We start from the raw sequence: 26,175 nt of genomic DNA on the forward strand, positions 1-26,175 counted from the left end.
CATAGTGTCTGTATCACTATGACCTTTGACTTGCCAAACTTCAAAAAAATCAAAAATATTTCTTTACACATTTGCATGAATTTTAAAAAAAATCTGTATACTACATGAAAGGGGAGAAAAATAGAAAAATGCTAATATAAATAACAAGTGAAGGATGACCATTGGTGTTACTCGTGTTGATGGGGTTCCTGTTGGATTTTTTGCAAGGTTTCTTATACTCTAGGAGCCTCAGAGAAAATCAGACATAACAGAACAATAAGGCATTTTTTAGTTATATCAAGACAGGTTACATCTGTAAAAAGAATAGATAAAAGGAGGAAGTCAGTGGTAATAGGATTGAGACTGTGGAAAATTTGTAACACTGTCTCTGAATCTGATCCTATAATAACCTACTATATAAGTAATTTCAATTTTGTATTTAAATTACCTCAGTTGTCTTATGATAAAATATGTAAGAAAGACTATTTGTATTTCATGTTGATATAGATTTGCCTTATAAATTACTACTTATTCGAAGAAAATAGATGAACCAGAACAAGATATCACAATCACATTCAGATACTATACAATATTAGGAGGTTAGCTTTAGGTTACTTGACTTGAGAGGCAGATAGTCAAATGCTGATAGTCCTATAAACGATAGATTAAAAATTCCTTCTAAAAAGAAAATATCTATAATAAAATTTAGTATTACACTTAAGCCTTCATAATTTTGAAAAACAAATTTTATGTTCTGGGGCTATTACAACACTATTGCCTTATATGATACAGAGAGATATTACAGTTCTCTATAAATGATGCATCAGTATTTGCTTCATAATTGCAGAGTTATTGGTAGCCTATAGGGTGAAGACTTGTCAAAAATAATTTTTTCCAGCTCTTATTTGAGCAAAGTTAAATAGTTTGAGGGGAAAACCATAAAAGAGAACTGCGAAATAGGTTTTGGATCTGATACGGTAATTTTCTTGTAAAATATTACTTTTGAATAAAATCTGATGCTAACATTATATGTTTGTTTAAAAATATTCCCATTATAAATAGAAATATTTTCACTACTGAGAACTAACTGAGATATATGAAACCAAATCTTGACCACCATCTTGGGAGGAAGGAGAAAAATCTTATTCGAACAAAAAGTAACATCTGTGAGTTACAATGCAATAAGATGTAGAAATTGCATTGTAAAAAAAATATACAACCCTCACAATCTTATCAGTGAAATCCTTTGCTTTGTGAATTTTGGTATAGACAAAAATCCAATTTTCATTTGGGGGAAAAAAGTTTTGATTGAAAATTCTCAACCAGCCTTTCTCCATGATTAGTGGTTCATATGACAGAGGAACTTCCACTTAACCTTTATTATAAAGTGTGATGGGATGTACAACCCCCTGCACCAGGCAGCTTTGGGCTCAGGCAGTTCAGAAGGGCTTTGCCTGTGGAGGGTGAGGAGGTAGTGGACAGACCTCTCATCTTCAGCTCCCAGAGAGGAGCACAGCAAAGGAGCCTTCAGTTGTCTGTGAGCATAGAGATGTAGGACAGCTAGCTGGAAGATCTTGGTAGGACACAGAAGCTGATGCCTCTTTTTATTTCTGTTGACTTCTGTTTTTTTTCATTTGTTGGCTTAAGAACTGGGACTGGGGCTTGACCCCATGGCAGACCCCTTTCCCACACTCTTCTGAGAATGAGTCCCCTGATGAGAAGGGGGGCTGGTGTAAGAAATAGCCCAGGGAAGAAGTAAGAGGTCTGATCTGGCAGACCTTAACCACTTGCTACAAGGGTCCCTGGGAACTCAGGATAGAGGGAGGAACTGGATTCCCTTTCAGCCTTACTGTGAAGACTAGCAGGGCCGCCGAGAGTGGGTTCGGGCCCCGGTGAAAAATTTTTTTCAGACCCCCCCAGCAAGGGCAGACCGGCTAAACAGCGCCGACGAGAGGCGGGGGGGAAGCTGGGCCCCCTTCCAGACTGCCAGGCCCCGGTAATTTGTACCGGCTTCCCCCCCCCCCGTCAGCCCTGAGGACTACTGGGAAGACCCCCAAATGTAAGGGGCCAGAAGGATTATTGGGCCTGGACCAGGGCTCTCAGTTGGTATGAGGTCATGGGACCATTGGGTGAATTCTCTGATTTACCCTGAAAGAGGGGAGATCAAAGGTGCCTTAGCTGAAGGGGCGAGTCTCAAGACAAAAATGGATCACAAGTGGATCCTGGTTGGCAGGACTACAGAAAAGAGAGGCTGCTCCTAACCACAAAGCAAATGCACTGGCTGCTGAGGTGCTTTTGCCACAAGCAGCAATTAATGTGAAACACTGGGGCTTCTCCAACACTGGGCCTTCTTCCCAAAAGGTAGGTGTATTACCTGTTTTGTTGAAGTATGTGTTGGCTCTTTCCACTATCTTAAAATCAAACAACTGCCATTTGTAACATCATAATTACTGATCATTAACACTCCTAAGTAACTCTGTCCCCACTAATGACTTAGTGAAGTTCAGGACCATAGATTTCAATGTGGCTCCAGACAGAAGGTAGCTGGAGTACAAACTAAATGTAAATAATTTTCCACAGAGATGAAACATAACTGAGACTATAATAGGAAAAAAATAACAACAAACTACTTAAGTTAAAGATAATTACCATAGTGTGTATACAGGCCACCTAATATCCCATGGAAAAAATTAAATGCCATTATAGTACACTAAACATGATTAACAGCTGGTGAATATAGACCTTCCATAATCAGCTAAGCGCTCTAAACACAGAATAATTAGAAAGTAAGCTCTTAGCAGCATGCTTTGGCAAGGTCCCAAGTGTGTACTGCGCTATGTGGTGGAGGGTTTCAGATAACGTTGAGTAGAGTGTACACTGGAATTCAAGGAGTATTGAAAGGGAAATATGGGTAAATAAGGAGATACATTTTTCCATCCAAATGCACTGCTGTCCCCTGAACATATGCCACAGGTGGATGGTAGTGCTTGATGTAAATAATTAAGAATGTGTATGTATAAGTATTATTTTAGGCTGGGATTTTCAAAGGGGCCTAAAGGAGTTAGATGCCCAATGGCCACTGAATTTGAATAGAAGTTGGACACTTAACTCTCTTAGGCCCGTTTGAAAACCCAGTCTTAATTCCTTTTATGGTAAAAGCAAACAAAAAATATCTGGGATGAAATTATATGGGTAAACTCTGACTATCTGAATGTCTTGGGAGATGCACAACTTTTGGATCATCTTTTGTTGTGTTACCTGGAGCTTCAGTCTTGCTGAGCTGAGGAGCAGATTCCTGCAATCCCAGGGGATAAAGCCTACCTTCAATTAACTCACACTTTTGGTTTACTGAAGGATATTCCTGAACTATGGTTTTTAGATGCAGAAGGTCGGCTTATCAGGTGAAGCATCAGGTTTAGGATACCCAGTCTCACAGTAGCTACATGCTCAAATTCCTAGTATATTATAGATAAGCTGAGTTCGGTCAACTCACCATATTCCTGGCAGGTATTTACTGTGGACAGGAACACCAGGCATGAATTACAATTGTTCTTTTCCATTATATGGGCCACGTGAAGGCTCTATCCTTCATTATGCATCTGCGTAAGAACCAAGCAGCCTCTGTCCTCAGTGAACATGGTGGGAGATAGTTCGTTAATAGTCCTTCTCTGCTTATTTGAGTGCTGAAGCTACTCTGAGTTACGAACATTGCAGCAGGTTAGCAGAACTATGGATGATGATGTCTTTCAAGATTACAGCTCTTCAAACCCACTACTTTTCTCTTTGATGAATATTTGCATTTGAAATTGAAATGTCAATTGGTAGTTGCCAGCTCAATCCAGAGTAACATTTTGTTCTTTCTGCCAGATTGTCATATTCAGTACAAAAGCTTTGCAATATTCTGCCATGGGCCGAATCACAAAGCTTTGTGTATGTGCATGTGCATAAGTGTTAATTCTCCAGTATTCAAGAAAACTTTTGTAATCTTCTCCACTAACCTAGATTTTTGTTTGGACATTGTGTCATAAAAGCAGACAATGTGCAACGAGTGTCTTTTTCAAAAAAGTTGAGGCAAGGATAATGGTTGCTTTGCTTTTTCATTAGCTAATGAAAATGCAATATTATGCTCTTTTAGCTGGTTGTATTATTTTTTTATTGCAGCTTTATTCAGAATAAATACAATTCAGTATTATTATCATGCTGTCCAACAAAGATTCTTTATTTAGCCATATACTTTATGTTCCAGATATTACATGATGAATATGGTATAAGTACTTAGATAGATAAAATGTCCAGGTTACCTCTTGGGTACCATACAAATGATTTAATCTCTTACAGATCCATGTTGAAAAGGTTCTATATAAATAATGAAGACCTGTCGAATTACACAGAGCTCTATAGTTCTTTCCTAGAGAGTCTTCCTGAGACTCCTGGCTAGCTTGTTCTGCTGCTACCTCAGTGCACCTTCTCTCTGTCTCTCCCTGTGCCTAACAGTGTGTCTCATTTTAAAGCAACCTTATGACCAGCTGGGTCTTCACTGAAACAAGGCTTCAGGCTCCTTATCCTCTAATTAGGAGCTCTGATTAGCCTAGTCAACGTTTTCAGACACTCTAGTGTTGGAATTCAGGATAAAGTAGCTGGGAAATTAAGACATGGTTTTCTATATTTGAAGTAATGCTCTGCACCCTGTCACATGAAGTATATTGGTATAAGATTATACTGGAACATTTCTGAAATTGAGAGGTCTCATCAGTCTCAGTGAACAAAGTTTTGAGGTGATATGCAAGTGAAAATAAAAGATTTATGAGCTTTCCCCCCTTCTAATATAGGAAGAAGGCTTGAATGTTTGGGGATTTTAAAATTTTTTTTTTACATTAGATGTTTGGGTCTGGTCTACCTGTTTTTCCTGGAAGCTTCCTCCAATGTTTAGATGCCATATAATGAGTTCTTTGTTTGTGTGGTTATATTTTACAGGCTGCAGCTTTGCACCTTAAAAAAAATAATTGAAGTCAAATTGTTTCAGGCAGAGAGAGCCAAACCTACTGATGAAATGTACAGCTTTTAAAAAGAATTGTACCACAACCAACAATAGCTAGTCCTTCAAGACATTAGATCTAATGTCTTGAAGGACTGTTAGAGACACAGAATGTGTATGAATTTCTGTAATAGTGGCATTTTTACAACTCTGTAGAAATGAGCTAGTATGTTTATCATAGCAAGTGAAAGCTGATTATTTGAGAGGGCAAGTAAAACTTTATTCAAACTGTGTAAAGCTTTTTGTTAGGTATTAGGTTTTGTTAGTTTTGTAGTTAACAACATCCCCTCACACACACCCCCCCCAATCCCCCAACCAGAAACAGTTGGGTGCAAAGCTCTTTTGGGTAAGATTTAGGCAGAGAGATCTCCTAATCACCTTCTCTGGATATTTCAGTGGAGACCTTCAGTAAAACAGGGAAGACAAGAACTGATATTTCTAAAGTAAGAAACAAGTAGAAAAAGAGAGCAGATTGCCTTTGTCCATCATAAAGAAGCCAAAAAGATAAAAACCTATTTTTCCTTTTATTAGATCACCTTTAAAATGAAACATCTTTCATTCTTTATGAACTCGTTTGTGTTGTCCGCACTCATCCAGTAAGTTTTGATATAATGCTTTCTTTTTTTAAAACGTCATTTTAAAACCCTCACTGTACAATCATTTTATAATAAAAAAGAGCAAATAAAGGGGGAAATTATCTGCTATTATTAATTTGAATATTAAAGAAAATTTCAATTCAACCATGTTTGCAAGCCTTTTGTGCTTGCTTTCTGCAAACATTCAAGCACTCAAGCTTTACTAGAGTGACTAATCCTGAAAACTGAATTTTCAGTTCAAATGTTTCATATTTGATTCAATATTACAATTCATATGCTATTGTTTGATTGCATTAGTCAGTGAATCAGGGCTTTGAAACTACACCATGTGACTTGTGCAACTAACCACTGCAATACAAATTTCAAGTATTTGCAAATGATCCAGTGATTTGCAAATGAAGTCCAATGATGCAGAAATTTGCAAGTGAGTTTGAAGAATAATAGAATTTGGGAATCTATAAATGGACAGTTCATGGACCGGGGAAAAAAGAAAAGCATTAATTGAATAAACTTATGAATTATTTGCTCAATGCTAGTCCAAATGATTGCCTCTGAAGGGAGATTTAATAAATGGAGTATAGCCTCCCAGAGTTGAAGCCCAATTGCTTTGCATCATAGATGCAGCTGCACTGGACTCATGCTCTGGGAGTCTGCCAAAAAGTATCCCACAATCCTCTGGGCAAACTTTCTTTGTTTTCTGAACAGTCAAGTGAGGTGGACAATCAAGTTGTCCCTCACTTCACCATGAACAAAGGGCTAGAGTGGCCACATTTTGGGAGGGAGGTAGGCAGTCTGGGTGGTTGGATTTGGGACCACATAATGCAATGTAGACACTGGAGCCCCAAGTTGGGACCCAGTTCAACAGTTCCTAACCTGAGGTTACAAATGAATGTAGCCCTAGGTTAACAAACCCAAGGTCTACTAACTCAAGTTCTACTAACCCTGGGCTTACATTGTGTTGTAGACTACCCTTTGTTACACAGTCATTTCTAGCTCACAATTTATATATTGTCAGATTAAGCAGTTCAAGAAGATTTGGGTTGGTATTTTCAAAGAAGCCCAGTTAGGTGCCTAAGTCCCATTGAAACTCAGTGGGAGTTGGGTGCCTATATGATAGGAACATAAGAACGGCCATACTGGGTCAGACCACAGGTCCATCTAGCCCAGTATCCTGTTTTCTGACAGTGGCCAATGCCAGGTGCCCTAGAGGGAATGAATAGAACAGGTAATTGTCAAGTTATCCATTCCCTGTCGCTAATTCCCAGCTTCTGGCAAACAGAGTCCTTTAAACTCCTTTGAAAATCCCAGCATTGATGAACAAAGAAGATACAACTCAGGTAGACTATTTTAGCTCCAGTGATTTATAATATGAACAGGATGCTGGACCAATATGATCAAATGTAGCTTTTACTTTTTTCTACTTCCTCATGTTATGTGTTCATAACTGAATAAGCACAATATGGTCTATCAAAAATAATTTTAACCTTAGCAATAGAAAAAAAAAGAGCTGTAAATTCCATTATGCAAATGATTTATTTCTTGGTACTTTATGGCCACTGAGTTTGCTGCTCCATTTCCAAGTTAAGTTCTTTATGCTCATAGCTGTGAAACTTAATAAAAATGTTTTAGGAAAATGCAATCTATTTACTTTAGACTGTATTCTTCTGATGTATTTATGAACTCTGTAACATCCAACATACTTTACTTTAGAATAACTGCATGCAGAGATAGCAGAGCAGCTGTTTGTCTTTTATGAGGTAAACTTGACTTAATCCTCTTTCAATAATAATAAAAAACAAAAACTTTTAAAACCTAGAACTACAGTTATTGGAGTTCCTCAAGCTTGGAGCCACTTGGATTGGCCAGATCAGGAGCAGAGATATATGAGTAACCTAGAGTGCATGTACCCAATGAATGACCATTCAAACTGAAAATTAACCATTGTGATGGTAGGGAGCCTTAAAAGCTGTCTCACACGGAGCCCTGGTAAAGCTCCATCTGATGGAGACAAGCCAGGTGGCTGTGTTTGGTCCTGCCATGCCGCCTCAATTTCCTTGACACTCTGGAGAGTTCTTTGGGCTTAGGGTAGAGTCCTCTGAGGAAACCAAGTTTCCCCTTTTCTGCACCTGACTTTTCTTCTGAATTATAGAGTCTCTCGACAGAGACACACCTTTGCTCCAAATAAGCTTACTTCCTTTGGCTTAGGGTTACCGTACATCCGGGTTTTCCCAGACATTGCTGTTTTTTTGAGGCTCCCTCCTCTATCTGAGCGGATTTTTTCAAATAACAGGAAATGTCTGGGATTTTTACCAAGCAGATATTGCAGCTCAGAAAGAGCCCTGATTGGTCCCTCCCCTGCATCTATAGCTGATTGGTCCATTCCCCTGCAGCCACAGCTGCCGGAGCCCACCCACTCAGGCCCTCTCTCCCAGTCCTGGGGAGGGAGTCTTGCAGGGAGATGCTAACTGATTGCTGTCTCATCTTGGGCTTGCGCCAGCTACTCTGCCCCCGTGACAGAGAGTGACAGTGCCCCCGCCACACACACCTCTAGTGAGTACCCCTGCTGCAGGCACCCTCTCTGCCTCCCCCAACTATATCCCCTTCCCTTCCCCTCTCTTCCAGTCTCCCCCCAGTAGTGTCCTCTTTTTTTTTTTTTTTTTTTTTTTTTTTTTTTTTGAGAAGCTGAAATATGGTAATCCTACTTTGGCTGGTCCCACAGTTAAACATGCTATGAAAGCATACCCCTGTTTTCCTCTCTCCAAAACTGGGTCTTCTATCCTCAGCCAACCCATTATCCCAAAGTGTATCCATCTGAATAGGTGACCATTAGGGTCTAACGACCTACTATTGTACCTGGTCTAGGAGGGGCATGCTAACAGCCCTGCAGATTCATGGAGGTATATTCCATGATACAACAATTCATAACAACCAGAATTCACAAGCTGTACACAGACAAATTCCTCAAATAGTCACAGAAGCATTCATGCTCAGAGAGGGGCATAAGTAGCATGGAGCTACTTATCTGGCAGAAGTACAATTGTGGTTTTGCTGAATTTAAGAATTGTATGTGTTAACTTTTGTAAACAGTCTATCATTTTTGGAAAGGCAATAAGATAGTCCCCTCCAACGAAACAAAAACAAACAAAAAGATTGCGGTATCTTTGCTTATCTCAACCTGCCATAATGTAAAATCATTCTGCAGAAAGATGATTCCTCTTTTCTGAGAATGTTCACTTTGAAATAAACATCTGTTGTTAGAGCTCCATAGCTTCTTAGATAACTGCAGCACAGTCTGATTCAATGATAGGATATGAAAAGGTTCCCAGTATTACCAAGTCTGAATGGGTCACTCTCAGGGAAATGAATTACTAAGGGTGACTGAAGTATAAAAGTGAGGGGCAAAAACACCCCAAATTATCTCTCCCTGTCCATCGCTCTCTTCGACCTAAGAAGGCATAGAAATCAAGCTCTTTGACTTTGGGTGGAAGCCTGACCTGAAGATTAGTCAGTAATGCAGTTGGAAGAATGTGGTAAGAATTTTACCTTAAACCAAGCCTAGTTGGTAAAGTTTTAATATTAGGAAGTGTTTTATCTTTGCTTTTCTTGTAACCATTTCTGACTTTAATGCATTAATTCTTGCAGTCAAAACCTATCTCTTTGGAATTGAATAAACTTTTTCTGTTCTTTAATCAAAATTAATTCAGTGTTGCAAACTGTGCAGGTGACTCCATTTAAGGTGGCAAGTTGTTGTATATTGTTCCCTTCCGGGGCAATAGACATTTGTTATCTGAATTGTTCAGGATAAGGCTGGCCAGTGCAGTACAGAATACACATTTCTGGAGGATAAATCTGGAAATCGGAGTGTGTTTTGCCAGGGGCGGGTGGTGTCACCCTACATGTGGTAACCAAGGCTAGTGGAAGTCAGTATGTGCTGGCAGGCTGCAGCTATACACAGACATTCAGGGTGTGACTTGCATGCTCAAAAAGGCTGTTTGTGAGCGGCCCAGATGGGAACTACAAGGCATTGTAAGGCACCCAAGGTTGCAGAGCAGGGGTGACACAACCCCAAAAGATCATAGGGTGCCAATCAATGCTTTCTGATTTTTGCAACATTATTTCTGGAGGACCCATTTCCCTTGAGCCCTGCTTCTTAAAATATTATTGTTTTAATTTGTTAGGAAGGGTCAAATAATAGCAAAATACTCTCATGCCTCTACCTGGGCTTATCTCCACTGGTGGATTTACATTTTGAATAAAAAATTGCCAGTATATATTAATGCAATGAGCAACAAATGAACTCTGTTTGGAGTTGTCACTGATTGTTAAGCCACTTTGTCCACCTGCTATATATCTGAAGAACATTATAAATGCTGCACAAAGAGTGCATTGATTTTCAATAAACCTTATATGCTATATATGTTTCTCTATTACCTCAGGGGAGCTACTTCGCTATACTTAATATTTTTGAGAGAGATGTTTAAACACCAAATTGATTGCAAAGTTGAAGGGTGCCTATTGCAAGGGATTTGTAACATCTCCTTATGCCCCATTTCATATAGCTTTCCATATGATTTTGCAGTTGACCGCCCAGTCCACTCTCTGTGATCCAATACTCCTTGCACATGCAGTGGTTAAATGTACACATTTCACTTAAATTGCAAGGTAAGGCCAATAAAGATTTTAAGCAAGGGAGTGGAAGAAAGCTGATGACCCTGGTCTTGTTTTCCCCTTGTTATTCTGTGCAGGAGCTGGATACTATCAGTCTTTGTGCGTGGTATGGGTGGGCTCAGAGTGACCTTGGATCCGATTTCTGAAGAGGCAGAGATTGGAACATGGCCATAGGCCTGCATATCCCATTCTGGCAATCCAGGGTGTCACCAGTTCAAAGGTAGCAAACACTGCACTCTTGGAAAGGAATGTTCTGCACCCTGATTTCTCCCAGCAATCCCTAAACTCCATGAGGCTTTGTAGCAGAGTCAGGCAGAAAGTTTTCCTGAGCTGTCACTGAGCCACTGTGGCTTGCTGGTCTATGGCATCATATACCCAATTGAGCCTTTAACATTTAAGTGTTGAAAAACATCCCATTACAGTAAGCAGACATCTCTTTTTATGTACTGTCCTCAGTTCTGCTGCATTCTCAACACTCAATGGCCTGAAATAGGAGTTTAGGGTGCACACATCTTTTAGGACGTGGCTTGAAAAATAAATCTAAATGTTTCTTGTAGGGAATGTGTGTAAAGATGTGAACTCTTTCAAATGTCTGTAACAGAGTGTGACTGTACAGAGAGGGGGTGTGTTACTAGTGACTACCATGATCTTTGTGATCATTCATTCTGTCATAGCATGATGGCCTAAAGTGTGTAGAGTCTGTGTGATTCAGCATGGGAACACCATTTACTTACAGGAGGTGATTGTGGAAGGGAAAGGGTGTCTTTCAAAGTGCAGACAGCCTGGCAATTTTAAAATTAAAATGTTTTTTTAAAGCAACATCTTAATCAAGTATGATAGTCTAGAATATAAGATAAAAATTAAAGATAAATTTATATTAACTTTGTTTAAAGGAGTAGAATAATGGCAATGTGTATAAGCTTGAACAAACAGTGAAAATCCACAATAGTATTCAATCAAATATTTAGAACACTAAAAACATCAAAAGGTGGTTAATCCACTGAGGTAGACTAATAGTCAAGCATCATGAACATAGTTTTGATTCCCCCCGCCCCATTTTAAAATTACCTGGCTTTCAGCACTTTGCCAGACGTCCTTCAACCACCACATGATGCAATGGGAAAAATAATTCAGTTAAGACAACTCAAAGAAAAGGGGATAGGTACAATTCATGCCCCAATTTCTCTGACTAATAGAGAAGTGGAGACACAAAATTAAGCAAAAGTCACTGCAACAGAAAGAGCCTGCAACTTGCAGCATCATCCTTTCTGTTTGAGGCACAAATGAGTGTAAAGGATTGTTTACAACAATGTTGTCGAAAGAAATCAAATGAGAGTGGGGTCTTGCATGATTCCAATCTCAGGGCCTGCACTTTAATGACTCTTCTAGAAGAAAAAAAATCAGTTGGCAGAGACAAGTGCCCGGCTGAAAATAAGTATCTCACAAACAATTGCATCAGCAGAATTTGCAATAGTTCCCACCCTTATGCTATGACTTTATAGCAAGATGAGCAGCTATAATTTTTATCTAGGAGCAGTGCCCAAAGCTTGTTTTGCTGTACCCTCTTGAATTAGAATTATACACCAACATTAGTGTTAGCAGTGCCTTATTATCTGCCTTCTCAAACTGTAGGGCATCCAGGTAACAAGAGATATACGGAGTAGCATGACTAGTGTTTTCTAATGTGCAGAGTGGGATAAAGGAACAAATTCATCTCTGTTCTAACTCCATTGAAGCCAGTGGCATTGTATCAGAAATGAATTAGGGTCATGGGTGTCCAGGGTTACCATTCGTCCGGATTCCCCCAGCTTTTTGAGCTAAAAATAGCGTCCGGGGGGAATTTGTAAATGTCCGGACTTCCCCCCCCCCCACACACACACACACCCCATGCAGAGCGCACGCGGCTAACAGGGGAGCCGGCCGGATGGTGCCACTTACATGGGGCTCCGACAGCAAGAGAGAGCCCCTCCTCCTCTCCCCTGCAGCAGAGATCACTCCCTCCCTCCCTGCATTCGCAGATTGCCTCTGGCCATCTGGAGCTCCTCTCCCGCTCCTCCTCCACTGCTGCCCAGCGTGCCAGGACGAATGGCTCAGGCCGTTCCTGAGCAAGTTCACAGAGACGTTAGGCGAAGGCCAACAACAAGGGGGCCAGGGGGTCGGAGAAGGGGCAGGGAGGTTCTGGAGGGTGCAGTCAAGAGATGGTGGGGTCGGGAGTTCGGGGGTGGGATGGATAAGGTTTTGGGCAGTCAGGGTACAGGTAGGGGGTAGGATCCTGGGGGGCAGTTAGGGTGGAGGGGTCTTAGGAGGGGGCAATTAGGGGACAAGGAGCGGGGGGGGGAGTCTGGGGGCGGGGCTGTCAGGGAGCAGGAGTGGGGAGAGGGATTGGAGCAGTCAGGGGACAGGGAGCAAAGGGGTTTAGATGGGTTGGGAGTTCTGGGGGGGGCAGTCAGGGGGTGGGGAGTGGTTGGATGGGGCGTGGGAGTCCCAGGGGTCTGTCTGGGGGTGGGGGTGTGGATAAGGGTTGGAGCAGTCAGGGTACAGGTAGGGGGTAGGGTCCTAGGGGGCCAGTTAGGATGTGGGGAGGGTCTCAGGAGGGGGCAGTCAGGGGACAAGAGGCAGGGAGGCTTAGGTAGGGGGTGGAGTCCTGGGGGGCAGTTAGGGGCAGGGGTCCCAGGAGGGGGCAGTCAGGGGACAAGGAGCGGGGGGGAGGGTTGGAGGTTCTGAGGGGGGCGGGAAGTGGGAGGGGTAGGGGCGGGGGTAGGGTAGGACGGGGGGCAGGGCTAGGGCTGGGCTCCTCCCATCCCCTTTTTTGCTTGCTGAAATATGGTAACCCTATGGGTGTCAAAAGGATAAAATAGCATAGGATGTAGTTTTTACTGGCATTTCAACATTGGACTGCTATGTACAGGTGAATAGAGAGGTTTTCCTAAAAGCAATTTATGGCTCTAATGCAGATGTAAATAAGTGAGGGGACATGGGCCTCTCCGAGAGGAGATTGTAACATTTTGTTTGTTTTCCTAATTAGTAATTTTAAAAATAAAGGAATAAAACCAAACTGAATTATTTAAGCTTCAACGCTGTAGAGCTGTTACAAATAATTTAATTTAGTGGAGGACTAAATGACCCAGTGAGTTATGAAAATTAGCCTTTATTTAGTATAAAATAGTTAAGCAAACAGGCATTACAATATAACCATACACTGCACTGATGCTCACATTGTAAGATGAAGTGATGCATTTATGGATGATCAGTCCCTAAATGAGGAGAATGGGTATAATCCTTTTACTAATGGTATCTTGATGGTGGATGGGCACCTAATCTAAAATTAGCATGCTACTCTTTGTCTAATCCAATTATAATCCCCTTAATTAATATTTAAATCAATCTTTTACAATATCTATATTTGCTCTACCATAACTATATTGTACTTTCTCGTTGGCTAGTTAATAGTAAACATTGTCTTATCTGTGTAAATGCCATACCAATAACTTAACACTTTATCTAAAACACTTTGTAAAAACCAGTAAGGACCAAACATGTTTACAGCATGACTTGGGGTTATGCCTTACTTATCTCTAACTTACCTCTGAAGTGTCTCACTTTACTCATATTTTACTAGGTCTCGCTTGACTATTGTCAAGCTTATTTTTAGAAAATAGATTTTTGGGCCTACTTACATTTCAACAAATTTCTATATAAACATAAGCAAGCATCATCTCTATAGTCTTCAAGGTAGATTAGCCCCCTACCAGCTGACTAGGGTGTGCTGTCAGCAGCTGGTCACTGTACACTTTACTTCTGCTCAAAGGAGAAGAAAAATTCATCTCTGAGATATTGACAATGACCTGCTGTGTAGAATTGCACCCTTTGCCGGCAAATCATTTGTAGAGAGAACTCCCCTGCTGGTGTCACTACTCATCCTGGCTCTGTTGGCTTGATGGTGCCAGAACTTGATTTAGCGCCTTGCACTTGCTTTTATTTTCAATCCCAAAATATCCATTTAGTTTACAATAATATTTTTCTGTATAATAATTACATTCCTTAATCCTACAGATGTCTGTTGGTCCAAAGTTTGTTTAATCCCATTGTTTAATGGTTGTATATGATCAATTGTCCCAGTACATTGACAACCTTACAGTAGTTTCCAAATCCTTTTCAAAGGTGAAAAGACTATTTAGCATATTTGAATTGTGTGTATCTAATACTCGCAAAATTGCTGAAATACATTATGCTGCATTAGATGTTTCATTTTTTATGCATGTACTAAAATGAATTTACAAAGCATTCCCCTAGCACTGTTTAAAGACATGTCATTGAGAATTTTGTTTAAAAAGGTCATAAGTAATAAGTCAGGCTCCCATTATTACAGAAAAATACCTTTTGATAGAACTATTGAGGAATTATAAGAGAACATTACACAACTGGAAAGCCCCCAAGACATTTAGAACATTGTATATTAAGTATATATTTAATCACTCTTATCTAATTTGCAGAACTTCTTAATTGTTTCAGGCCAAGTTAATATTGCACCTCTGAAGAAGCTTGCAAAATTGTCTAGTGTTCTTATTCTGTAATTAGGAACAAATTTTCAACCTGGTAGTAGAGGACTTGCCATGAAACTCCCATTAACATTAGTAGGAGTGGGTGCATGTAATCCTCTATGCAGTAAACTGAAAATATGCCCCTCGTCCTTTATGGAATATTCAAATTGGTTCTCTTCACAGCCAAAACATGTTTTATTTTACCAAAAGTGGTATTTTAAGAGTAAATGAAGTGTCTTTATTTGCAGTTTTCTATTTAGAAATTTATTCTCATTTCCAATGTGTAGTATTTCTTGGCACTTCTTTATGTTGAATAATCTCATTTTATTTCATGTATTACTTCTTCAAAGAGGGATAAATGTCTATTGTGTGTGTGTATATATATATATAATATACAGATGTACCTTTATAAATAGGTGTGCTTACATATACTGTATCATCTGCAAAATATTCCTTGTGGAACTGATAGTGAGAATTGGGCTAAAACTTAAAACAAATATCTCTCCCCCATCCCATCTGTGCTTTCACATTAAGTTTTCTTCTTGTAGAGAAATTGGTAAAGGAAGGCATACAGAATCTTTTATTACATTGATATTTAATGGCAAAGGTTAAAAATGTATGTAAGAGAAAAATTCAAATGATAGTTGACAAAAATGTTCTTCATTAGGTTATATAGAGGTTGTTACCTTGACTAGCTGAAAAAGACACACTATTCTGTTGTCTTTCTGTAAACAGGTGGGATATTCTCCTGTTTCCTGTGAAGACCAATTTGTGTGTGTGTTGCCTTCCAGCTTCCTATTCCCATGCCTGATTTGTTTCCTGTTTCCTGCTTCTTGGATTCAGTGTTCCTGTTCCCATTTCATTCTGGGCAATATTTGATCCTGCACAGATTTTACGGCACTTAATAAATATGTGAAATGTGAGCAGTTTCAGCTGCTAACCTTTGAAGAGATGACTTGCTGGGTAAGCGGATCATGGATTTTCTCTGTGTCGGACTACTGATCCAGTTATTGGCAAATACCTGTGATTGAAAGTTTACAGCTGTTGCTGACTTTCTGCCTGCCACTTTGTAGGAACTGCTACCAGCAACTCCCTTTTGGCTTAGTTTGTGCTCCTGAGGTATTTCAGAGGGTGATCTCCCAGCTCCTGGATAATATTTGACACTGCTGACACTCTTTAAAATGCTGAAGTGTGCATCGGAATATATGCTATCCCAGTGGGTTGAATGTACCTAGTCATTTAGAAAACTATCTACATTCTACAAAAATCATTCTGAGCTCATGGTGAAAATATACTATTCGACATATCTTATGCAGCAGAGCCTGGTTGATCATTCCAATAGCACTGTGACAGGCAGTCCTGGATGTGGCTCATGAAGGACATTTGGGAGTATGAAGATGAAGAAACTTCTGCATAGTTGCAATTGGTGACCAAGGCTGCACTCCGACATTGAACATTGCCTGAAGGCTTGCTCAGTCTGCACAATGCATAGAACTCTGTTCATTTAGTTCCTTTTGAAATCAGTAGTCATAGACGTACCATGGACAATTATAGTGGATATTAGTGGCCCCTCAATTGCACTATGTGGCTACACACCATTGATTATTACAGACACTTACACTTTTGCATACATAATTTCACAAGGCACCTCAAAGGAGCTCATTATTGTCTAACCCCTTTATTTGTTGTGTGGCCTACCAGAGATCCTTGTTTCAGATAATGGGACATCTTTTATATTAAGAGTGTTTGAAGGCTTTCTGATGAGTATTGGTACAGTACAATATAAATGTGCTGTGTACCATCCCCAAGGAAATGGGATAGTGAAGAAACTTTATGGGACTCTGAAGAAGCATGTAGCTTGCACACTGGAGGAACATCAAGATATACTCTTCCCTACTGCACTGTCATGCTTTATATGATATTTGGAGTACATGTGAAAGTATTGGAGAAACCCCATTCTATCAGCTCTTCAGTTGACCTGTGAGGACCAAGCTGATGAGAAAAATTTCATCCAATCCCTTTTTTGGTGTCCTTGAAGCTGACTGATGTGTCTAGAAATACACGAGTTTCAACAAGAGTATCCATGCAAGACTCCAGATGTTCACGCCTGGACAAGCAGTGGGTCTGGAAGCCTTTTCAATACTTGTGGTGTGCTCTTGTGGGCTGCAGGATATGGAGCATAGTGGGTGCATTTATCACAGGGAGAATGTATTGTTAACCAGCAAGCTATACTGCCTACTGAAAGGGGAACAGATAGGGAAGAGAGCACTCTTTCTGCATATGATATGTGGCCAACTGGGGAAGTTGATCCACAGCAAGAGCATCCATCTCTCGAGATCCTTGAGATCACCTGGTGTCGCTGGCCAGGTACCAATGAACTTTTGGGGAGAAGGGAAGGAAATTGTAAAGGGGGCACATGCATGTGCTTGTGCTGCCTTCCTTCTTCCACTCCTGTTTTTGGTTCCTGGTCCCTGAACTCAGTGTTCCTGTTTAAGGCTGTGTGTATGTGTTTGTATAGCATTGGCTGTGTGCAGCTACTCAGGGCCTGCCCTTCATATCTTCTGTTGGGACTATTATGTTTTGTTCAGACTTTTGCTGACTTAACCAGTTCATGGTTACTACATGGTTTTAATTGGCAACCTACCTGCGTGTCTTGCTTTGGTTTTTTGGATTGCTATTATGGGGTGCATCAGAGTGTGTGTGTGCTTAGGCATGTTGTATCAATTGCAACATTTTTCTTGTAGAAGTGATAGTGAGGTGGTTTTTAGTTTTAACCCAATTCTATCAGTGATTTCACATTTTGTAAGCTTTTTCTTGGAGAAAATTTGCTAAAGGAATGGCATACAGCAATATTTAACGGCAAAGGTTAATGTATTGTAAGTTAAAAGAGAAATTCAAATGACAAAAATGTTCTTCATTGGGTTACGGAGAGGTTGTAACCTTGAGTAGTTGAAAAACAAATGCTATTCTACTATCTTTCTGTAAACAGGAAGGATATTCCCCTGTTACCTCAGGGATAAAGTGACTAACAAAGTAATTCAGAATCACTGAGCATTTAAAACACTTTTACAAGAGAGAGTTAAAGCACCGTTGGCGTTCCTTCCAGGAACTAATAAAACAGGCTGCATGTTAAATCCTAACACATCTCTCGTACTCTCAAGAGAAGAACAAAACCAAGCTGCTGCCAGGATTATAAAGGCTCATCTGTTCTTTTCTGGTGGATTACTTGGGCTCTTGCTGACCTTATCTACACTGAGGGGCAATATAGTGGCAAGGTTGAATTACTTCTAAGCAATCTCTCCAATGAATTAGACCCACACATGATTTCTCTACACCAGGCAGCCTTCCTAAAGAAATATTTTGTTAAAGATATTTCTCAGTGGAAAGCCTCAGTCTCTATGTATATTACTGAAGGTCTTTGTGACGACATGTTTATGCACTACAGGACTTTGCACCAAACCCATGCACACATGTTTATTGGAGACTGCTTTCCCTTCATACCTCTCTGCAATATTCAGTGACTTTTTCCAGTAACACTGCCTTTTGGGGATTGAGATTTAATGTGCATTTATTCTAGTGAGTAGCACAGAATATGAAGCAAAAGCTTTATAAGCACCACAAGTGATTTTATTAGGTTCATGGGTCTGTATGTACAGTTCTGCAGCTGTGTTCAGCAAACCATGAGCCCTTTTGAGAAGCTGAAATAATGAAGTCCCTCAAAGCATGCTCACCTTTTGAACATAAAATAACCTCTCCAAGTCCACTGTTGAATTTCTTTTACTTCTGCCTTGGTTTCATTAATTTTCTGACAGACATTCTGACAACTCTCACATCTCCTTTCCCCCCCAGACCTTTCTAAACTTTTTTAATTTTAATCCCCTTTAGTTCTGTACCCTCCCCTATGCATTTTTCCTTCTCATCTCACTTTATTATTCACTCTCCATATACTTCTCTTGACCCTCCATCTCCTGCTGCTGTCAGCTATACAGGACCATTACTAATATATGTTAAGCTATTTTGATCTTTTCCATAATAATTTTGATCTATCTTTAGCTGTTCTATTTTTCTCATGACTGTTCCGGGCTTCTTTAACCTTGCACTCTTCACCAGCATAAACATTTTATGAAAGCCCATCTAAACTCAAGCTTGATGAATTTAGCAACACTTCACCCACTGACCTGCTCCAACAAACCCTGGGTAAGCTTGATTGCACAGAAGGTTATCATGTATTCGTACAATCTTAATGTGAAGCTCTATACTATGAAAACATTTGGGAGTGTGGTCTTATAAACTGGTGGATATTATTTCAGTTTCAGAAAGCACTGTGTAAAGCAGTGGTTCACAGTCTTTTCCATACCAGGGCTTTCTTGGATGTCTCTCCCATTCAACAAATTGAGAGGGGAAGGGTGGTCATGATCTCTTGAGCTGTGTTCAAAATCCCTAGAATGACAACCTTTGGTATGTAAAGTATTTTTTAAATAAAGTATTCAGCTGTAGGTGGTTATGGACAAATAAAGCGATTCCCATCAATCGTGTCAGCACTTAAATGGTTGATACACTGAATGTCAACCAACCAAGTGCTATTATGTATTTGAAGAAAAGGCAATGCTCTTTGCAGCCGTGCAGAAAGAAAATGAAGACATGCCAGCATGACTAAAATATTAATGAGTAGACTTTAGTTTTATTTGACTGATTGCTATATTCACTAGAACTTTAACAACATTCTGACCAGATTCCAAAAGTGAATGTTGAAGGTCTACAGTCCTAACTATGCGTTAGCTACAGATACAATAATATTATACTGAAATGTAGTGTGCTCAGTCAGCCAGAGCACAGGAATGCTGTAGTTACAACTGTGTGGGTATTTGCTGTAGGGATTTTCCATATTATATGATTACTTTGTTCACTAATGATCTTTAGCCATCACACAAAGATCTGTATACAGACTGTGTGGCTGTTTATCAGTACCCGTGTGGTCAGTCAACAAATACCCATGCTCTGATTTGGTGTTACCCTACAAAATTACCTTTCATATGCCTATAACCAACATGGTCTCCTCAACTGAGCATTTCCCTCCCTTCCTGCCCTGTGAAGCCTAGTATTTCCTCTCCTTTCAAAGGCCTCTCCTCCTCTTTGGTGCTCAGATCATCCCTATGATGAATAATTTAGCTTCTTAAAATTAAATTAGATTATCATGAAAATCTCCCCCTTACCTTTCTCCAGCTCCTGCTGTCGTCCTGCCAAAACCTTCCCACCATTTCTCCACTGTGAATATATCTGTCTCTCCCATTTGCTTCCAGACACTCAGCTGTGCAATATGTGTTGTCAAATCTCACAATTTTATCTCTTACTTGATGTTTTTCACATAGGGCTGCCTCTTGGGAGCTTTTGAGTTATGTAAAAAGCTCTGCGTTCATTTAAATAGTGGAAAAAATGTTCGTTTCTATCCCTCACATTTGCAGAGTGGTTTTGTGGTTGCCTCGCAAGTGAAGCCTTACCTCCTGGGGCAGCTGTGACGTTGCACTCTATATGATTTTATGAAAGTATGCTGATGAGTATAAACATAATGTAACTGGAATATGCTTCATGCAAAAGATCTCTTGTAAGGTATCATTACAAAGCTTATAATCTAATGAGCATGGTCATCCTATTTGTATAAATGTATCACTCTTGTATCTGAAACTACAAATATAAAATATAACTCTGAGGGCCTATCATAATTATGCAAAGTGTGGGCCATTAATGGTGGTTTGGAATCTTGATGGCTCCCATTAACCAGGACAATTGTCTGTAGATGGCTCTGTTTTACTTGTGAGTCTTCCTGTATACATGTGTGCTGGCAAGTGGGTAATGAAGTCTTACAGTGACATATGATCATGTCACCTGAACTGGAATCCATCTTTAACCTGGTGCTTTTCCATTGAGAAAGGGGGGGGGGGGAACCCAGAGGGACAAAGGATTCCCACCTTATGCAAAAGATATACAAATGAGTGGACCAGAGAAAAGAAGGGCAGCCATCATGAGAAATCCCCTAGCTACCACCTGAGCTGGAACAAGGGCTGTACCGCGGGAAAGGATTGTGCCCAGACGGAAGGTGTCCAGTCTGTGAAAGAAACTTATTGAAACATCTCTGAGGGTGAGATTTTATCTGTATTCAGTTTTATTACTGTATTAGACTTAGATTTGCATGTTTTAATTTATTTTACTTGGTAATTCACTTTGTTCTGTCTGTTACTACTTGGAACCACTTAAATCCTACTTTCTGTATTTAATAAAATCACTTTTACTTATTAATTAACCCAGAGTATGTATTAATAACTGGGGGGTGGGGGGGAGGAAGGGGGGCAAACAGCTTTTCATACCTCTCTATCAGTGTTATAGAGGGTGAAAAATTTATGAGTTTGCCCTGTATAAGCTTTATACAAGGTAAAACGGATTTATTTAGGGTTTAGACCCCATTGGGAGTTGAGCATCTGTTAAAGACAGGAACACTTCCGTAAGTTGATTTCAGTTAAGTCTGCAGCTTTGGAGCATGTGGTTCAGACCTTGGGTCTGTGTTGGAGAAGACTGGCATGTCTGGCTCAACAAGAGAGGGCGCTGGAGTCCCAAGCTGGTAGGGAAAGCAGGGGCAGAAGTAGTCTTGGCACATCAGTTGGCAGTTCCGAAGGGGGGTTCTGTGATCCAACCCATCACAGCAACAACTGGCTTTATCAGTTTCAGGAGGCCTGGGAACAAAGCCTGGATTTTGGGGTATAATGACTGAGTTTGAACTGACAGAAAGGGCTTTGTGGGCTACAGATTAACATGACCTGCTAACCAAGAGAGGCAAGCCCTTAGAGACTGGCTTAGAAGACTTTGGAACCTATTAGGGACTCCCAGGAGGACAGTTGGGGGGGACCTTTGATAAGCTTAAATATGCATTTACAACTTTTTGTTTTATGTTTTCTCTGTATGCTTTAGTCATTAAATACATGTGCTCTGCTCTGGAAGAGTGAGTGTTTGGTTTACTAGTAACCACTGGCATACATTGGTCATACCTCTTAGAGAGAAAGCATAGCATGGGCTGGAGTCTTGGCTAGACCCGCTGGGATAAATTCAGTGAAGTAAAATGGGGTTGTAAATCTAAACCCCTGGTCAGGAAGGAGAAGGGTTCAGATCCCTGCCTAGAAACAGGCGATGGCTAGAGGCCTGAGATCTGTAAGGGCATTCCTTGAGCAGACTATGAAGAGGGTCAAAGATGTAGTTACCCCAACACTACACCATTATATTTGAGAGTCAATATACTACTTTTTGGTCCAGGACTGACCATGTTAATAAGCAGTAATGTCTCCAGTGTTTTCAGTGAAGTCACACGGCTCTCAGAAACAGAAGATGGGAGAAAGGTAAGTCAATAAATCCATGGCAGAATCAACAATAGAACCCCAGTCTCCTGACTCCATCTTGTACGTAATCCCTTAACCAGATTTGGCCCCAGACACAACCTCAACACCTCACAAATACAACCAATATACAAGCTCAAGATCTTTAAAAGATCTAGAATTGTGAATTTTTTTGCAGGGAAGGCAGAAATAACTGATGAAATTATGAAGACATCTGGGGACTAATAGCGTTATTAGGTTTGAAATTATTTTTTCTTGTTTACATATTTTGTCTTTTTTTATGTTGTCTTTTGTTTGTCTTGAGAGTAGGATGGTCCTCCCATACCTATAGAAACACTGCAGTGCAAATACATGTGAAAGCAAATTCAGATCAATGAATATTCCACAATTAGGTTCTATTAATTGATTCTATATGTGATGCATACATGCTTTCACATGTACTGTAACATAGCCAATGATATTCTATTAGGGCCACTCCAGTTGACTTCACTTGGCTTCAGATCAGGCTAATAGGCAGGATGATATGCATTACTGGATTTTCCTGAAATCAATGGGGAGTTCTGCTTAAAATAAATAAATAAGAGGTGCATTATGTACCCTGATGTGGATCTTAAGCAGTTTACATCATTATTACTACTGATGATTGTGCTGTATGTATTTTAATATGATTATATTTTTCTTCTTCTCTTTGGACTTTGTCTTGTTTCTCTTTTAAGTAGATGGGAAGTTTGCCAGCAAGATTGTTTTTCCCTTTAGTTTTGTGAAAATAAATGGACCACACATGTTTCATGTTCAACAACATTGGGAAGTGTCCAGTTTTCCAAATGATAGCAATGTTGAGCCTTGTCCCTTAAAAAAGCCAGAGTTTCTCCTCCACTGAGCTGCTTGATGAAAGGCTTGTAAATAAATTCTGCTGTTAAGGCAACAAAATTTGTTCAGCATAAAGATGAGATAGGCAGTTGGCAGAAAGGAAGAGATCAATATATTTTTGTTAATATGATGAAAAATACCAACTGGTTAGTGGTGTCAGCCTGGGAGCATACATTAGTAATTAAATGTAATTTAATAGTAAAGCTTTTTAATAGTAAAACTTTCAAAACAAGGAAAGGATAATAGCATAGGAGGAAAGAATGCTGTTGATATGCCAAAGATACTTAAGCAGCATTCATTCCCCCATGCTATTATCATTTCTTTGTTTTGAAAATGTCCCCAAAGCTTTCATTTATAGTTTAAGCAATGATTTTAAATTAAAATGAATTATAGGTGGGAAAAACAGGAAGTCAACATCCAGCAGGGACTTTTTGTGGAATGATAGGCTCAAAAGTGAGAATACATACTTTTTGACACCCCTCCCCCCCACAAAAAAACAAAACACATAATATAAGTGGTTGGAAGAATGCACTGATGGGTCTTCAGAATTTTCTAATGGGAAAAACCTTAGTCTGGAAGGGGTTAAATAGGCATAGAGCTCTTTTAGAATACAGATTGTTAATTGAATGGTGGGGATCTTTGAAGCGCTCCAGACATTTATGTCTAATTTCTCAAAGGCAAAGATGTACCTTCTAGAAAGACTCTGACTATATTTCTGTTACATGCATCTGACCACCAGCTGCATCAGTCTTATTCAATTTCCTCATTAAAAATTTTTAGTGAAAAAAATAATTCTACCATAAATTGTACATGGATGGCACAAATAAAAAAAAAAAGTCTCTCTATTTGCAGGATTCAACTGTTTCTTCAATTTCTCTGTCTTGGGTATAGCAAATGTTTTCACGTGTGTCTGTAAAACTGAAAACCTATGTTTGTTAAATTTTAAAATATTGTAGCAGCAAATAATAGCTTAGCAAGTTCAAAAATCATAATTACATTATTAAACAGTTTAAAGATTTAATACTGCCAGATAAGATCCTGAAAAGCCTACCTGTCTTGAAAATATGGCATGTTATCGTCTCAGGTACTTTGCAAGCAAGACAAATCAATTTGACTTGCAGGCTTTCCTTTGATATGTAGATAAATATTTCAGTAACTGATTATTTTTTAATAAAATATAGAATTGAACAGAAATGTAATGGTTCATGTAGATGTAGGTTAAACAGCTAAACACTATAGTTTAGAGTTGGATTTGTCAAATTTACAAGATCATTCTTTCCTTAAATTACTAGTTAAGTCCCTACTTCAGCAGGGAATCTAAATATATGCCTAACTTTAAGCATGTGAGTAACTCCATTGATTTAAGTGTTTTTTGAAGTGGAGGCCTAGATTAGATTGCTAACCCCTAAAAGATGCATGGAGTTATTCTCTTGGGGGGGAAAAATTGGGGGAAAACATGGTAGATTGTGGAAGAATATTTATTTTTTTAAACATGTTGATGGGGAAGCTAAGTAATAATTTCTTGTTGACTTTTTTTTTTTTTTGCTGTCTTCTAATGCAAGATACTGAATTGGTCAATAATGTCAGTTCCTAGGAATCATCTACACAACTGACAAAATCATAACAAATATTCATTATTGAATGGATAGCTCTGCTCTTGCCAAGTCCATCTCCTCAGTGAAAACTATTCTGCAAGAAAGAAAAATCTTCCTTTAGTAAATAACATGCGTGGAACAAGGGCTCATTATATGTAGCTGCACTATGATAAGCTAAAGTGTAATTATGTGACTACACAGATCATATACAAATAACTGAGTTCTAAAAAAAGCACCTTCATATACAATCACATATGAGGTGCTTCATTAATTGGAGAAATTGTAGGTCAAATTAATCATTGATTTAACTTTATCTTGACAATACAACCAAGTTACAATATAGTTTCTGAAACAATTAATTTTAAATCCAACAAAACTATTCATAGCTATTTTATTTTCTAAAACTCTTGGATGTTTTATTCTCATTTATTGGAAATACTGTTAAATAAAAATATCCAGCTACAACCTGTTTCTAAAGCAAACTTTTAATATGCTGCTAGCCCTGCTAAATAAATAGCCTAAGATCTTGAGACAATGCCCATGTCAAATGGCCTATGTCACCAACGCTCACTGAAAGTACGTAGACAGGTTTCAGAGAGGTAGCTGTGTTAGTCTGTATCAGCAAAAACAATGAGGAGTCCTTGTGGCACCTTCGAGAGTAACACATTTATTTGGGCATAAGCTTTCGTGGGCTAGAACCCACTTCATCAGATGCATGGAGTGAAAAATACAGGAGCAGGATGGGGGTTGCTTTACCAAGTGTGCGGTCAGTCTAAGGAGATAAATCAATTAACAGCAGGATACCAAGGGAGGAAAAATAACTTTTGAAGTGGTAAGAGAGTGGCCCATTACAGACAAAAACAACAAGGAGTCTGGTGGCACCTTAAAGACTAACAGATTTATTTGGGCATAAGCTTTCGTGGGTAAAAACCTCACTTCTTCAAATTCAAATTTCAAAAGTGAAACTCTATGCATCTGAAGAAGTGAAGTTTTTACCCACGAAAGCTTATGCCCAAATAAATCTGTTAGTCTTTAAGGTGCCACCAGACTCCTTGTTGTTTTTGTAGATACAGACTAACACGGCTACCCCCTGATACTTGATACCATTACAGACAGTTGACAAGAAGGTGTTAGTAACAGCAGGGAGAAATTAGTATTGGGGAAATTAAGTTTAGGTTTTGTAATGACCCAACCACTCCCAGTCTTTATTCAGGCCTAATCTGATGGTATCAAGTTTGCAAATTAATTCCAGTTCTGCACATTGGAGTCTGTTTTGGAAGTTTTTTTGTTGAAGAATTGCCACTTTTAGGTCTGTTATTGAGTGACCAGAGAGATTGAAGTGTTCTCCTACTGGTTTTTGAATGCTATGATTCCTGATGTCAGCTCCTGTATTTTTCACTCCATGCATCTCATGAAGTGGGTTCTAGCCCACGAAAGCCTATGCCCAAATAAATGTGTTAGTCTCTAAGGTGCTACAAGGACTCCTCGTTGTTTTTGAAAGTATGTATGTAT

The 26,175-nt window shown here is 39.5% G+C and overlaps 1 long non-coding RNA gene across 1 annotated transcript in view; it reads left to right on the forward strand.

Annotated features, from left to right (window-relative positions):
• LOC135972944 (uncharacterized) overlaps positions 1–26,175 on the forward strand; it is a 146,162-nt gene that overhangs the window by 66,978 nt on the left and 53,009 nt on the right. The gene's annotated exons all lie outside the window — the stretch shown is intronic.

This window comes from Chrysemys picta, chromosome 7, assembly GCF_011386835.1.
Source record: "Chrysemys picta bellii isolate R12L10 chromosome 7, ASM1138683v2, whole genome shotgun sequence".
Taxonomy (NCBI): Eukaryota; Metazoa; Chordata; order Testudines; family Emydidae; genus Chrysemys; species Chrysemys picta.